Raw genomic sequence first — 12,508 nt, forward strand, 5'->3', positions numbered from 1 at the left:
CAGACGTAACCCCCTAGGTATAATACCCAGTTCTTGATATTTTATCAGGGTTTTTATGTCCCAACTCAATTTGTTCTCTTTTAATAAAAGGAACTCCAGTTCCTCAAACAGAGCAGCTAAGCTATAATGAGATTTATCAGTCGAAAAAACTTTATTATAATCCCCTTGGATCGTATCTCTTTCCTGTGCATTTCTTAGAGAGAATAATAACTTTGGAGTTTCATCATTATTAGCCCCCTCACTCATGCCTGACCGTTACAGCACTGTTATTATTTGAAAAATAATGACTCAAAAATAGTGTTTCGAAAAAAGATATGCAGAGAATGTGGTCACTCTTCCCCAGGGCCCGGCCCAGACCCTTCAATCAATGTATGAACAAAGTCAAATTCAGGGAATTAGCTGTGGGGAAGAGTAAAATTTGGCGTAGTGTGCTAGCACCAATAGTGTGCTCATAAACTGTAAAGGTATGATCAATTGACAGTTATGCAGTGCTCTCTTGAAGTAATCCTGAGCACATAAGTACATATAAATAGGAGGAGTGGGGTTCCGTCTGTTCCCTTATCAGACCGGTGCCCCTTAACCACTATCTCACCGCCGGTACAGAGGTATATATATATGCATGCAAAAGTTCACAGCGTGGTTAGCTAGATAGAGCACTGTGGGATAAGAAGCAAATTTGTACCTTTGATCCTGCTGTTACCCACCGGAGATCATCCTCTGTCCGCTATTTACTGCTTACTGCCGTGTGACTTGTGTCTCCACTGGTGAATAATGCCGTGTAGCTCCCAGGGCAGCTTCCTCTCCGAGTGCGGTGTGTGTGTCGCCTCCTTGCCAAACGTCCCTGACAACGAGCAGGCTGTGCGGTCAGGTATTGCGCTCACTTCCTGCCTGTGCTCACTCCAGGCGGCCAATAGAAACAATGTGAAAGTGATTGAGGAGCACAGGTGAGAATGAGTTGCAACAAAAAGGTTTATTTGAAACGGCTTGCAATGTTACAACGCAAATGAGTGAAACAGAAAACAAACAGTGTGAGGGGAGAAAAACATGCTCCCACGTCTTTGGAGATGGCAATCCCCACAAAGGATGTATTATTTGGTATGGCCGTTTTATAGATGACCTCTTGTTCATATGGAGGGGCAATAGGTCTGACCTACAGATCTTTCTGGACAGCCTTGATGATGACGCCATGGGAATCCACTTTACCCATGAAGTACAAAGTAGGAGTATCAACTTTCTAGATGTAACATTGGTAGGTGAGCCAGGACAGACAATAGCCTCAGAAACCTATCGGAAGCCAATCTCGGGAAATTCCCTTTTACATGCAAAAAGTTGTCACCCGCAAGGAGTATTCAAGGGGGTTGCAAAGGGACAGTTCATCCGCCTGAAGAGAAACTGCAGCGATGCAGCAGTTTACAATAAACAGGCGGATGACCTAGAGAGAAGGCTTAGGGAGAGAGGCTATAGGGATTCGGTCATCTCCAAGGCTAGGAAAATTGTAGAGAGTATACCTAGGGACAAACTCCTTGGACCATCTAGGGCTTCGAGGGAAAGACTGAGTCCGCAACAAAGGACAGATGACAAGATCATTTTCCTAACAGAATACTCTAAACAATATGATGATATTTGTCAAATCATCAAGAGAAACTTCTGCATGCTGTCTGCTGATGACAGATTGAAGGAGGTAGTAGAGAGAGGCTTGAGAGTATCCTATAAGAAGAATAAAACCATAGGCAACCTAATAGCACCTACTAGATTGAAAACACAAGGCCAAAATGTGTCATCATGGTTGAGCTGTAAGGGCACTTTCCGCTGCCACCATCGAACTTGCGTGGCATGCGAGAAAGTGACAACAGGAAATCAGTTCAATTCACTAACAACTGGCCAAGCTTTTGAAATAGACACATGTCTAAATTGTAGATCCACCTATGTGATATATCTCATTAGCTGTAGGAATTGTTCACTTCAATATGTGGGTCTCACGACCAGGGAAGTCAGGGTCCGAATAAAAGAACACTTAGCAGATATTAGGGCGGGAGTATTATCCACCCCTCTGGTACAACATTTTGCAGGTATACATGCTAAAGATACCTCTAACTTCTCTTGGACCGTCATAGAAAAGGTCCCCCCACTGAAGAGGGGACAAGATAGGGACCGAAGGCTGGGGGAGAGAGAAGTATTTTGGATTTTCAAACTCAGGACAAGAGTTCCTGAAGGTCTCAATTCTGAATATGACCTAATAAACTTTTGGTGAGAATTTATTCTCCCCTGTTGTTACTTATTTCTCTCCCAGCCCGAGGTCCTGCTCACCTCTCTATGCCTCTTCATCCAAAACCGAGTAAGCAACATCTCGGGTTAGCTTTACGTAAGTGGAACTATAGCTTACTGCCCACGTATTCTCACCATCCTCTTGGCCCCTGTTCCCGGTAAACCTCCATTAGCAAGGTTATCTAGACAACAATTGCTATTGATGCAATACCATTATTTTGCTAGTGGATACTTGTTCACACTGGAATAACCTAAATTTTACCTTCCCTTCCAGGAACATTATCTAGGACTAATTAGTGTTGTTTACCGTCTGTGCATTCAAAATATTTAGAATTTAGAATTCAAATGATAATCTGTATAATGTCTTGAATAACTATTCTCATATAATTTTCTGTATTATGTTTCAGAGTGTATGGAAGCAGAAGTTCCACTTTAAATCAAAGAGAAAAAATGATGAACTGCATATTACCCATGAAACACATGACATAGTTAGATTACAAACCCTCATCTGTATTTTCCTGCATTAGGTCACCCTTACCCAGATAGTTGAAATAACTTGGATAAATTGGTGCCCCTTTATTTAATTTATGCAGTAATGATAAGTTTGTTAGTTTGTTTGTTCTTCAGATTATCACATAATACTTTAGGAGTTTCAATGTTAACACTGGTAGTGATTTTCTGTGTATCTACAGAACTTCGTAATTGGTTTGTTGTTTACACCTAGCAACAAGGGGGTGGGTCCCTAGTAACCAATAGGAAGCAGCCTACTAGTCTTTTTAAAGAGCACACACATTTACTTTTAACCAGGTAATGAGTAAGGCATTCTGCTGAAACGCGTATACCTGTCTTTTTTGTAGTCTGCTTTCTGCTTTTTTGTAGATTCTGTTTGTCATGTATTAGCCCCGGGGAGCATGTTTTTCTCCCCTCACACTGTTTGTTTTCTGTTTCACTCATTTGCGTTGTAACATTGCAAGCCGTTTCAAATAAACCTTTTTGTTGCAACTCATTCTCACCTGTGCTCCTCAATCACTTTCACATTGTTTCTATTGGCCGCCTGGAGTGAGCACAGGCAGGAAGTGAGCGCAATACCTGACCGCACAGCCTGCTCGTTGTCAGGGACGTTTGGCAAGGAGGCGACACACACACCGCACTCGGAGAGGAAGCTGCCCTGGGAGCTACACGGCATTATTCACCAGTGGAGACACAAGTCACACGGCAGTAAGCAGTAAATAGCGGACAGAGGATGATCTCCGGTGGGTAACAGCAGGATCAAAGGTACAAATTTGCTTCTTATCCCACAGTGCTCTATCTAGCTAACCACGCTGTGAACTTTTGCATGCATATATATATACCTCTGTACCGGCGGTGAGATAGTGGTTAAGGGGCACCGGTCTGATAAGGGAACAGACGGAACCCCACTCCTCCTATTTATATGTACTTATGTGCTCAGGATTACTTCAAGAGAGCACTGCATAACTGTCAATTGATCATACCTTTACAGTTTATGAGCACACTATTGGTGCTAGCACACTACGCCAAATTTTACTCTTCCCCACAGCTAATTCCCTGAATTTGACTTTGTAAAGTTAGCAGGTGTCCTGGTGTCCTGTGGCCGACCGGGAGTTCCAGGAGCCCGGCCAGCCTGAGAGGAGTTAGGCGGGTGTCCGTTGTGAGGTGGCTGACCGGGAGTTCCAGAAGCCCGTCCAGCCTAGGAGGGTTTTCCTGGTCATACACCAAACAAAAGCTTCCAGAGATTGTGGTTGCTCTGAGGAGCCCAAAACCACTTTGAAACAGCTGGGGTGAAGTCTATAGGGGTGGGCAAGGGTTCAGCCCTTGCAGCCCAGTATCCGTGACAACTCCCCCCCTCCAGTTCAGCAGACCCGGCTAGATCCACACACGGGTCGGCCTGGGGATGTCTGAGGAGTTTATGCCACTTCAGTCTGCCGGGAAAGTCCGTCAGCATTCCCATTGCTCTTTCCCGGTCGGTACTGGATGTCAAAGTTAAATGGCTGCAGGGCTAGGCTCCACCTCAACAGTCTCCCGTTGTCCCCGGAAACACGGTTGAGCCATACTAGGGGGTTGTGGTCAGTAAGGACGGTGAAGGGTCTCCCATATAGGTAGGGCTGCAACTTCTTCAAAGCCCATACATAGCCTACTTCTCTGGGTAGTCTTGCAACTGATGTAGGCAACGGGGTGGTCCTGTCCTTTATCGTCCGCCTGGCTTAGTATGGCCCCCAACCCAAACATGGAGGCATCTGTGTGGACAGAAATTTTTTTGGCTGGGTTAGGAGCAGCCAGTACTGGGGCAGAGATTAAGGCAGACTTAAGACTCTGGAAGGCTTTTTCACACTCGGGGGACCACAGGACCAGTCGGGGAAGCCGTTTACGGGTCAGGTCAGTCAGGGGTTTGGCGAGGGTGCTGTAATTAGGGACAAACCTCCGGTAGTAGCCTGCAGTACCCAGAAAGGCAAGTACTTGGGTTTTGGTCCTGGGGGTGGGCCAGTTAGCCACTGCTTCCACTTTGGCCGGCTCGGGTCACTGCTTACCACAGCCGACTCGGTGGCCTAAGTACTGAACTTCCGAGCGCCCAATGGTACACTTATCTGGCTTCAAGGTTAGGCCGGCGGCTCGAAGACGATCGAAGATGCCTAGGTGGACCAGATGGTCCTCCTGGTCTCGCTATAGATGGCGATGTCATCCAGGTATGCACAGGCATAGTCCTGGAGGCCATCCAACAGGCGGTCTACCATTCTTTGGAAAGTGGCTGGGGCGTTCCTCATTCCAAACGGCATGACCTTAAACTTGTATAAGCCGAAGGGTGTGATGAAGGCAGACTTGGGGACGGACTCAGGGCCGAGGGGGATTTGCCAATAACCCTTGCATAGGTCAAGGGTGGTCAGGAAGTGGCTCCGGGCGATTCGATCTAACAGGTCATCTTCTCGGGGCATGAGATAGGCGTCAGTGGTGGTTCTGTCGTTGAGTCTATGGTAGTCAATGCAGAAACGGGTAGTTCCGTCCTTCTTGGGTACTAACACTACCGGGGAGGCCCAGGGACTGTTGGACCGTTCAATGACACCGAGGTCCAACATTCCCCGGAGCTCCGGTGCATACTGTCCCTGGCGGCCTCTGGGACCCTGTAGGCAGTTTGTCACAGGGGGGTCTGTCCCGGGGTCTCCACCCGGTGGATGGCTGTGGTAGTAAACCCAGGGACAGTAGAGAACATGTCACTTTTTGTTCCAAGAGTCACCGGACCTGCCTTTTCTGTCCGGGCTCTAACCTATTGTCTAGGGATATGTCATCCACCCACTGGGGGTGTCAGTAGGTCTGGGAAGCTCCGGCATTGGAAGACTTTCAGAGTCTTCCACTGCCAGCGCACAGATAGCGGCCACATCTCTAGGTCTCTCTATGTATGCCTTTAACATGTTCACATGAAAGGTCCAACGGATCCTTTCATCTGAACACTTCGCTACCAGGTATGTGGTGTTGTTCAGTTGTTCCACAACCCGATAAGGTCCTTGCCAAGAGGCCTGTAGCTTGTCGGTTTTGACAGGCTTCAGAACAAGGACCTTCTGTCCCACAATCAGGGTTCGGGTACGGGCATTGCGATCGTACCAATGCTTCTGCCTGTGCTGAGAGGCTTGAAGGTTCTTGTGTACCTGGGCAGCCAGGTCCTTCACCCGGGCTCTGAGCTGGAGTACGTACTCCACAGCAGAGTGCTGTTCCCTCCCGGTGGCTCCCTCCCAGTGGGCTCGTACCAAATCTAGTGGGCCCCTAACCTTTCGACCATATAGAAGTTCAAAGGGGGAAAAACCTGTGGATTCCTGAGGCACCTCTCGATATGCAAAGAGGAGGTGCGGCAGGAATCTCTCCCAGTCTTTGTGAGTGGCCGAGAACGTCCAAAGCAGTTGCTTTAGGGTCCCGTTAAACCTCTCACACAGCCCATTCATCTGGGGATGGTAAGGGGCGCTGTGCAGGGGTTTAAATCCCGCACAACTCCCAGAGTTGTTGAGTGATTTCAGCAGTGAACCGTGTTCCCTGATCGGAAACCACTTCCCGAGGGAAGCCTACCCTGGTGAATATCCGGAGCATCGCATCTGCTATGGTCTCCGCCGTGATATTGGCCAAGGGGATTGCCTCGGGGTATCGGGTGGCATAGTCCACCACTGTAAGGATGTATTTCTTCCCTAATGGGCTGGGCTGAGCTAATAGCCCCACAATGTCTACTGCCACTCGGCTAAAGGATTCCTCAATAATGGGCAGGGGATGGAGGGGGGCTTTCGTAGGATCACCTGTCTTTCCTACCTTCTGACAAACCTCACAGGATTTACAGTATTCCTTAATATCGGCTGTAATGCCTGGCCAGAAGAAGGTTTGAGTCAAGTGGTGGTGGGTCCTTTGCTTTCCTAAGTGGCCGGCTAAGGGGATGTCATGCCCTATGTTCAGTAGGTTGGACCGAAACTTCTTCGGTACAACCAGCTGGCGTTTGGGTACCGGTCCTTTTCTCCTCTTGGAGATCCGGTACAGGAGCTCTCCCTCTCACTGGAATCGTTCGTCTCCTGGGCCCTGGGGGTCAGCACCTACTCGGTCTCGGTAAGGGGCTAGGGTCGGGTAGCTCAAGGTTTCTTTGGCGAAGTCAGAGGGGGTCGCCCGAGAGGGGGTGTCAGTAAGTTTGGGGTTAGTGGGGACGGGTAGTCGGGGAAAGGTAGGTGTCGGGGTGGTAGGTCTTACCTGGGTCCCCAGAATCGGTGAGGTGGCGGGGCATCTGGCCTTCTGGCGGGTAGTCACTGGGCAGGTATCCGAAGAGGCATCCCCCACATAGGCGGACACAAGGTGGCCGAGGTCGTTTCCCAACAGGACCTCGGCAGGGATGTGGTGCATAACCCCCACTTCTACATTGCGGGAGTTGGTTTTCCAGTTCAAATGGACCCAGGCTGTAGGAATCTTGAGGACCTCACCTCCGGCTACCCCCACAGCAAGGGTGCGCCCAATGCAGCCGGAGGGGGGAACGAGGTGAGGTTGGATCAAAGAAACGGATCTCCCTCTCACTGGAATCGTTCGTCTCCGGGGCCCTGGGGGTCAGCACCTACTCGGTCTCGGTAAGGGGCTAGGGTCGGGTAGCTCAAGGTTTCTTTGGCGAAGTCAGAGGGGGTATCTCTCATTCCTTGAGCTGCCTGCCCGTTGACCCAGACAACTTGTCGGTGTTGTTGTCGGTTGTCTTGGTCCATTGAGCCGACATGGTGCAAGACACCCACTTCTTCTCCTGTCCACTCAGCATAGGGGTCGGAGCTCGCTGTATGGGCACAATGGACAGCGGCCTGATAGGTGCGGACTTGAGGAGACCCCCATGAGGTTGAGGCAGGGTTCCTTGGCGGCTGGGCTGGGGGGTTTCGTTGTCTGGCGGGGCAGTCCCGTATAACATGTCCGGGGTGTCCACACCCATAACACCCTCGTGGATGGCTGCTCCCGGCCAGGTAAACAGGGGGCAGCCGGGTCTGTGGCTGCCGAAAGAACGTCTGGGTTCGAGCTGGGGCTGTAGCGGAGCGGGTTGCTGGCCAGGGGTCTGTGGCCCCCTGGCGCCGGGCATCCACATACTGATCAGCCAGGGCGGCAGCTTGGTCAGCTGTTATGGGTCCCTTGTCTTTTACCCAGTCCCTTATCTCTGCTGGGGTGCAGTTGTAGAACTGCACCAGGAGGATGAGTTGAACAGCTTTGTCTAGGGTGGTGATGTGGCACCCTGTAACCCAGGAGTTCAAGGATCTAGCTAAGCGGTCGGCAAACTCGGTATACGGCTGCTCCTGTTGTCTTTGTAGTCCCCTGAAGTTTAGCCAGTGAGCCTCCGGGGTAAGTCCATACAGAGCAAGGATGCGCCCCTTCACCCGGTCATAGTTGCCTTGATCTTCAGAGGGGACAGTGTGGAAAGCCTCCAAGGCCCTACCGGATAGTTTTCCAATTAAGATAGTAACCCTATCGGCATTAGTGACCCCATGCATCCGGTACTGGGTCTCGAACAGCTGTAGGTAGCGGTCGATATCCTCACTCCCATCATCCTGGAAGGTTCAGAAAGCCCCGTGAGGTAGTTTCTTGGGCCGGGAAGGGGGGTTCAGGGGATCCGGCATGACCCCCCCATAGACTTCTGAAGCTCCAACATGTGTATCTTGTTGGCGTCAGTCACTATCCGAGTAATGATCTCCTCGGGGGGCTTAGGTCCATAGAGAGCCAGTTGCCACTGTACCTGCCGCTGTATGTCGGATGTTGTAGTCCCTGGAGTGGAGGCTGTACTGGGCTGTCCTCCGCTTTGGTCGCTGTCCGACCCACCAGTCTGTTCGCTAGCCCGATCGTCCTCCATCAGTTCGGCTACGAGCACTGCCTTTGTCTTGTTGCCGGCGACTTTCCCTCTAGTCTGCAGCAATGTTCTCAATTCTTCCTTCCGGGGGCCCTGGTACTGCTCCATCCGGCAAGATCTTCAGTTGGTGGTTTGGACGTTCCAGGTAGACGGAAGCATCCCACCGCTGCCAACCAATGTGACGGACTTCCCCGCTACCCCGACTGGGTAGCGCCGTCGACCGAGTCCTTCCTCTGCCTGGAAAAAGTGGCTATGTAGCCAGGAAAGTGATTTCTATATAGCCCAGGAAAGTGATTTTAGCTGGAGCTCACCCAAATAACTAGACAGACTAGCCTTCAGGTGAACAAGAACTGATTTTATTGAGAACACACACTCCTTTTATACACACATCTCATCTTGATAACACAAAGGACAATCCCACAATTTTCCCACCATTCCCGCCCCTCCAGACAGCCTGGCACCTCCATAGGAGCCACAGTCTCACATAATCCCAATACTTAGGGGTGGCGGTTTCGGGTGATCCCGGTGGAGCGGCACTTCCAGGGTGTCATTTTAAAGCTCTCGTCCCCAGATGCCACAGTCCAAAAATCAGCATGATTCCTTACTGGGGACCGGAGTTACAGTCCGTTGAAGTTATGGGGTTAGGGGTGTCCAAAACCCCAGTTCTCAAAGGAGCTTCCCTCTGATAATTGCCACAGCTCTTGTCCTCCCTAGGGGCTACCAATGCTGGAGCGACCAGGGGTAAAGTTAGCGGGTGTCTTGGTGTCCTGTGGCCGACCGGTAGTTCCAGGAGCCCGGCCAGCCTGAGAGGAGTTAGGCAGGTATCCGTTGTGAGGCGGCCGACCGGCAGTTCCAGAAGCCCGGCCAGCCTAGGAGGGCTTTCCTGGTCATACACCAAACAAAAGCTTCCAGAGATTGTGGTTGCTCTGAGGAGCCCAAAACCACTTTGAAACAGCTGGGGTGAAGTCTATGGGGGGGGCAAGGGTTCAGCCCCTGCAGCCCAGTATCCATGACATGTATTATTACTGGCTGTGGGACTTTGACTAACTGAGGGGGGTGTAATATTACTGGTTGTTTGACTTTGACTAACGGGGGGGGGGGGTGTATTATTACTGGTTGTGGGACTTTGACCAACTGAGGGTGGTGTATTATTACAGGTTGTGGGACTTTGACTAACCGGCGGGGTATTGTATTATTACTGGTTGTGGGACTTTGACTAACTGATGAGGGTGTATTATTTCTGGTTGTGGGACTTTGACCAACTGAGGGTGGTGTATTATTACAGGTTGTGGGACTTTGACCAACTGAGGGTGGTGTATTATTACAGGTTGTGGAACTTTGACTAACCGGCGGGGTATTGTATTATTACTGGTTGTGGGACTTTGACCAACTGAGGGTGGTGTATTATTACAGGTTGTGGGACTTTGACCAACTGAGGGTGGTGTATTATTACAGGTTGTGGGACTTTGAATAACTGAGGGTGATATTATTACAGGTTGTGGGACTTTGGCTATCTGGGGGGTGTATTATTACTGGTTGTGGGACTTTGAATAACCGGGGGGGGGGTGTTGAATTATTACCGGTCGGGGGACTTTGAATAACTGTGGGGGCTGAATTATTACTGGTTGTGGGACTTTTACTAACTGGGGGGGGGGGGGGGCTGTATTACTACTGGTTGTGGAACTTTGAATAACTGGGGGGGGGGAGGGCTGAATTATTACCGGTTGTGGGACTTTCACTAACTGGTGAGGGCTGGGCTGTATTATTACTGGTTGTGGGACTTTCACTAACTTGGGGGGGGGGTGTATTATTACTGGTTGTGGGACTTTCACTAACTGGTGGGGGGCTGCATTATTACCGGTTGTGGGACTTTCACTAACTTGGGGGGGTGTATTATTACTGGTTGTGGGACTTTCACTAACTGGTGGGGGGGGCTGTATTATTACCGATTGTGGGACTTTCACTAAGTGGGGGGCTGTATTATTACTTGATGTGGGACTTTCACTAAGTGGGGGGGGGGGGGCTGTATTATTACTTGATGTGGGACTTTCACTAATTGGGGGGGCTGTATTATTACTTGATGTGGGACTTTCACTAAGTGGGGGGGGGGGCTGTATTATTTCTTGATGTGGGACTTTCACTAAGGGGGGGGGCTGTATTATTACTTGATGTGGGACTTTCACTAAGTGGGGGGCTGTATTATTACTTGATGTGGGACTTTCACTAAGTGGGGGGGGGGTGTATTATTACTGGTTGTGGGACTTTCACTAAGTGGGGGGGCTGTATTATTACTGGTTGTGGGACTTTCACTAAGTGGGGGGGGGGGGGCTGAATTATTACCGGTTGTGGTACTTTCACTAACTGGTGGGGGCTGGGCTGTATTATTACCGGTTGTGGGACTTTCACTAACTTGGGGGGCTGTATTATTACCGGTTGTGGGACGTTCACTAACTGGTGGGGGGGCTGGGCTGTATTATTACCGGTTGTGGGACTTTCACTAACTGGTGTGTGTGTGGGGGGGGCTGTATTATTACTGGTTGTGGGACTTTCACTAACTGGTGGGGGGGCTGTATTATTACCGGTTGTGGGACTTTCACTAACTGGTGGGGGGGGGGGTCTGTATTACTACTGGTTGTGGGACTTTGACTAACTTGGGGGGGGGGGGCTGTATTACTACTGGTTGTGGGACTTTGACTAACTTGGGGGGGGGCTGTATTACTACTGGTTGTGGGACTTTGACTAACTTGGGGGGGCTGTATTACTACTGTTTGTGGGACTTTGACTAACTTGGGGGGGGGCTGTATTACTACTGGTTGTGGGACTTTGACTAACTTGGGGGGGGGCGCTGTATTACTACTGTTTGTGGGACTTTGACTAACTTGGGGGGGGGGGCTGTATTACTACTGGTTGTGGGACTTTGACTAACTTGGGGGGGGGGCTGTATTACTACTGGTTGTGGGACTTTGACTAACTTGGGGGGGGGGCTGTATTACTACTGTTTGTGGGACTTTGACTAACTTGGGGGGGGGCTGTATTACTACTGGTTGTGGGACTTTGAATAACTGTGGGGGCTGAATTATTACTGGTTGTGGGACTTTGACTAACTTGGGGGGGGGGCTGTATTACTACTGTTTGTGGGACTTTGACTAACTTGGGGGGGGCTGTAATACTACTGGTTGTGGGACTTTGACTAACTGGGGGGGGGCTGTATTACTACTGTTTGTGGAACTTTGACTAACTTGGGGGGGGCTGTATTACTACTGGTTGTGGGACTTTTACTAACTTGGGGGGGGGGGCTGTATTATTACTGATTGTGGGACTTTGACTAACTTGGGGGGGGGCTGTATTATTACTGATTGTGGGACTTTGACTAACTTGGGGGGGGGGGGCTGTATTACTACTGGTTGTGGGACTTTGACTAACTTGGGGGGGGGGGCTGTATTATTACTGATTGTGGGACTTTGACTAACTTGGGGGGGGCTGTATTATTACTGATTGTGGGACTTTGACTAACTTGGGGGGGAGGCTGTATTACTACTGGTTGTGGGACTTTGACTAACTTGGGGGGGGAGGCTGTATTACTACTGGTTGTGGGACTTTGACTAACTTGGGGGGGGGCTGTATTATTACTGATTGTGGGACTTTGACTAACTTGGGGGGGGGCTGTATTATTACTGATTGTGGGACTTTGACTAACTTGGGGGGGGAGGCTGTATTACTACTGGTTGTGGGACTTTGACTAACTTGGGGGGGGGAGGCTGTATTACTACTGGTTGTGGGACTTTGACTAACTTGGGGGGGGGAGGCTGTATTACTACTGGTTGTGGGACTTTGACTAACTTGGGGGGGGCTGTATTATTACTGATTGTGGGACTTTGACTAAATTGGGGGGGGGCTGTA

The sequence above is a fragment of the Bombina bombina genome, chromosome 11 (genome assembly GCF_027579735.1).
Source record: "Bombina bombina isolate aBomBom1 chromosome 11, aBomBom1.pri, whole genome shotgun sequence".
Classification (NCBI taxonomy): domain Eukaryota; kingdom Metazoa; phylum Chordata; class Amphibia; order Anura; family Bombinatoridae; genus Bombina; species Bombina bombina.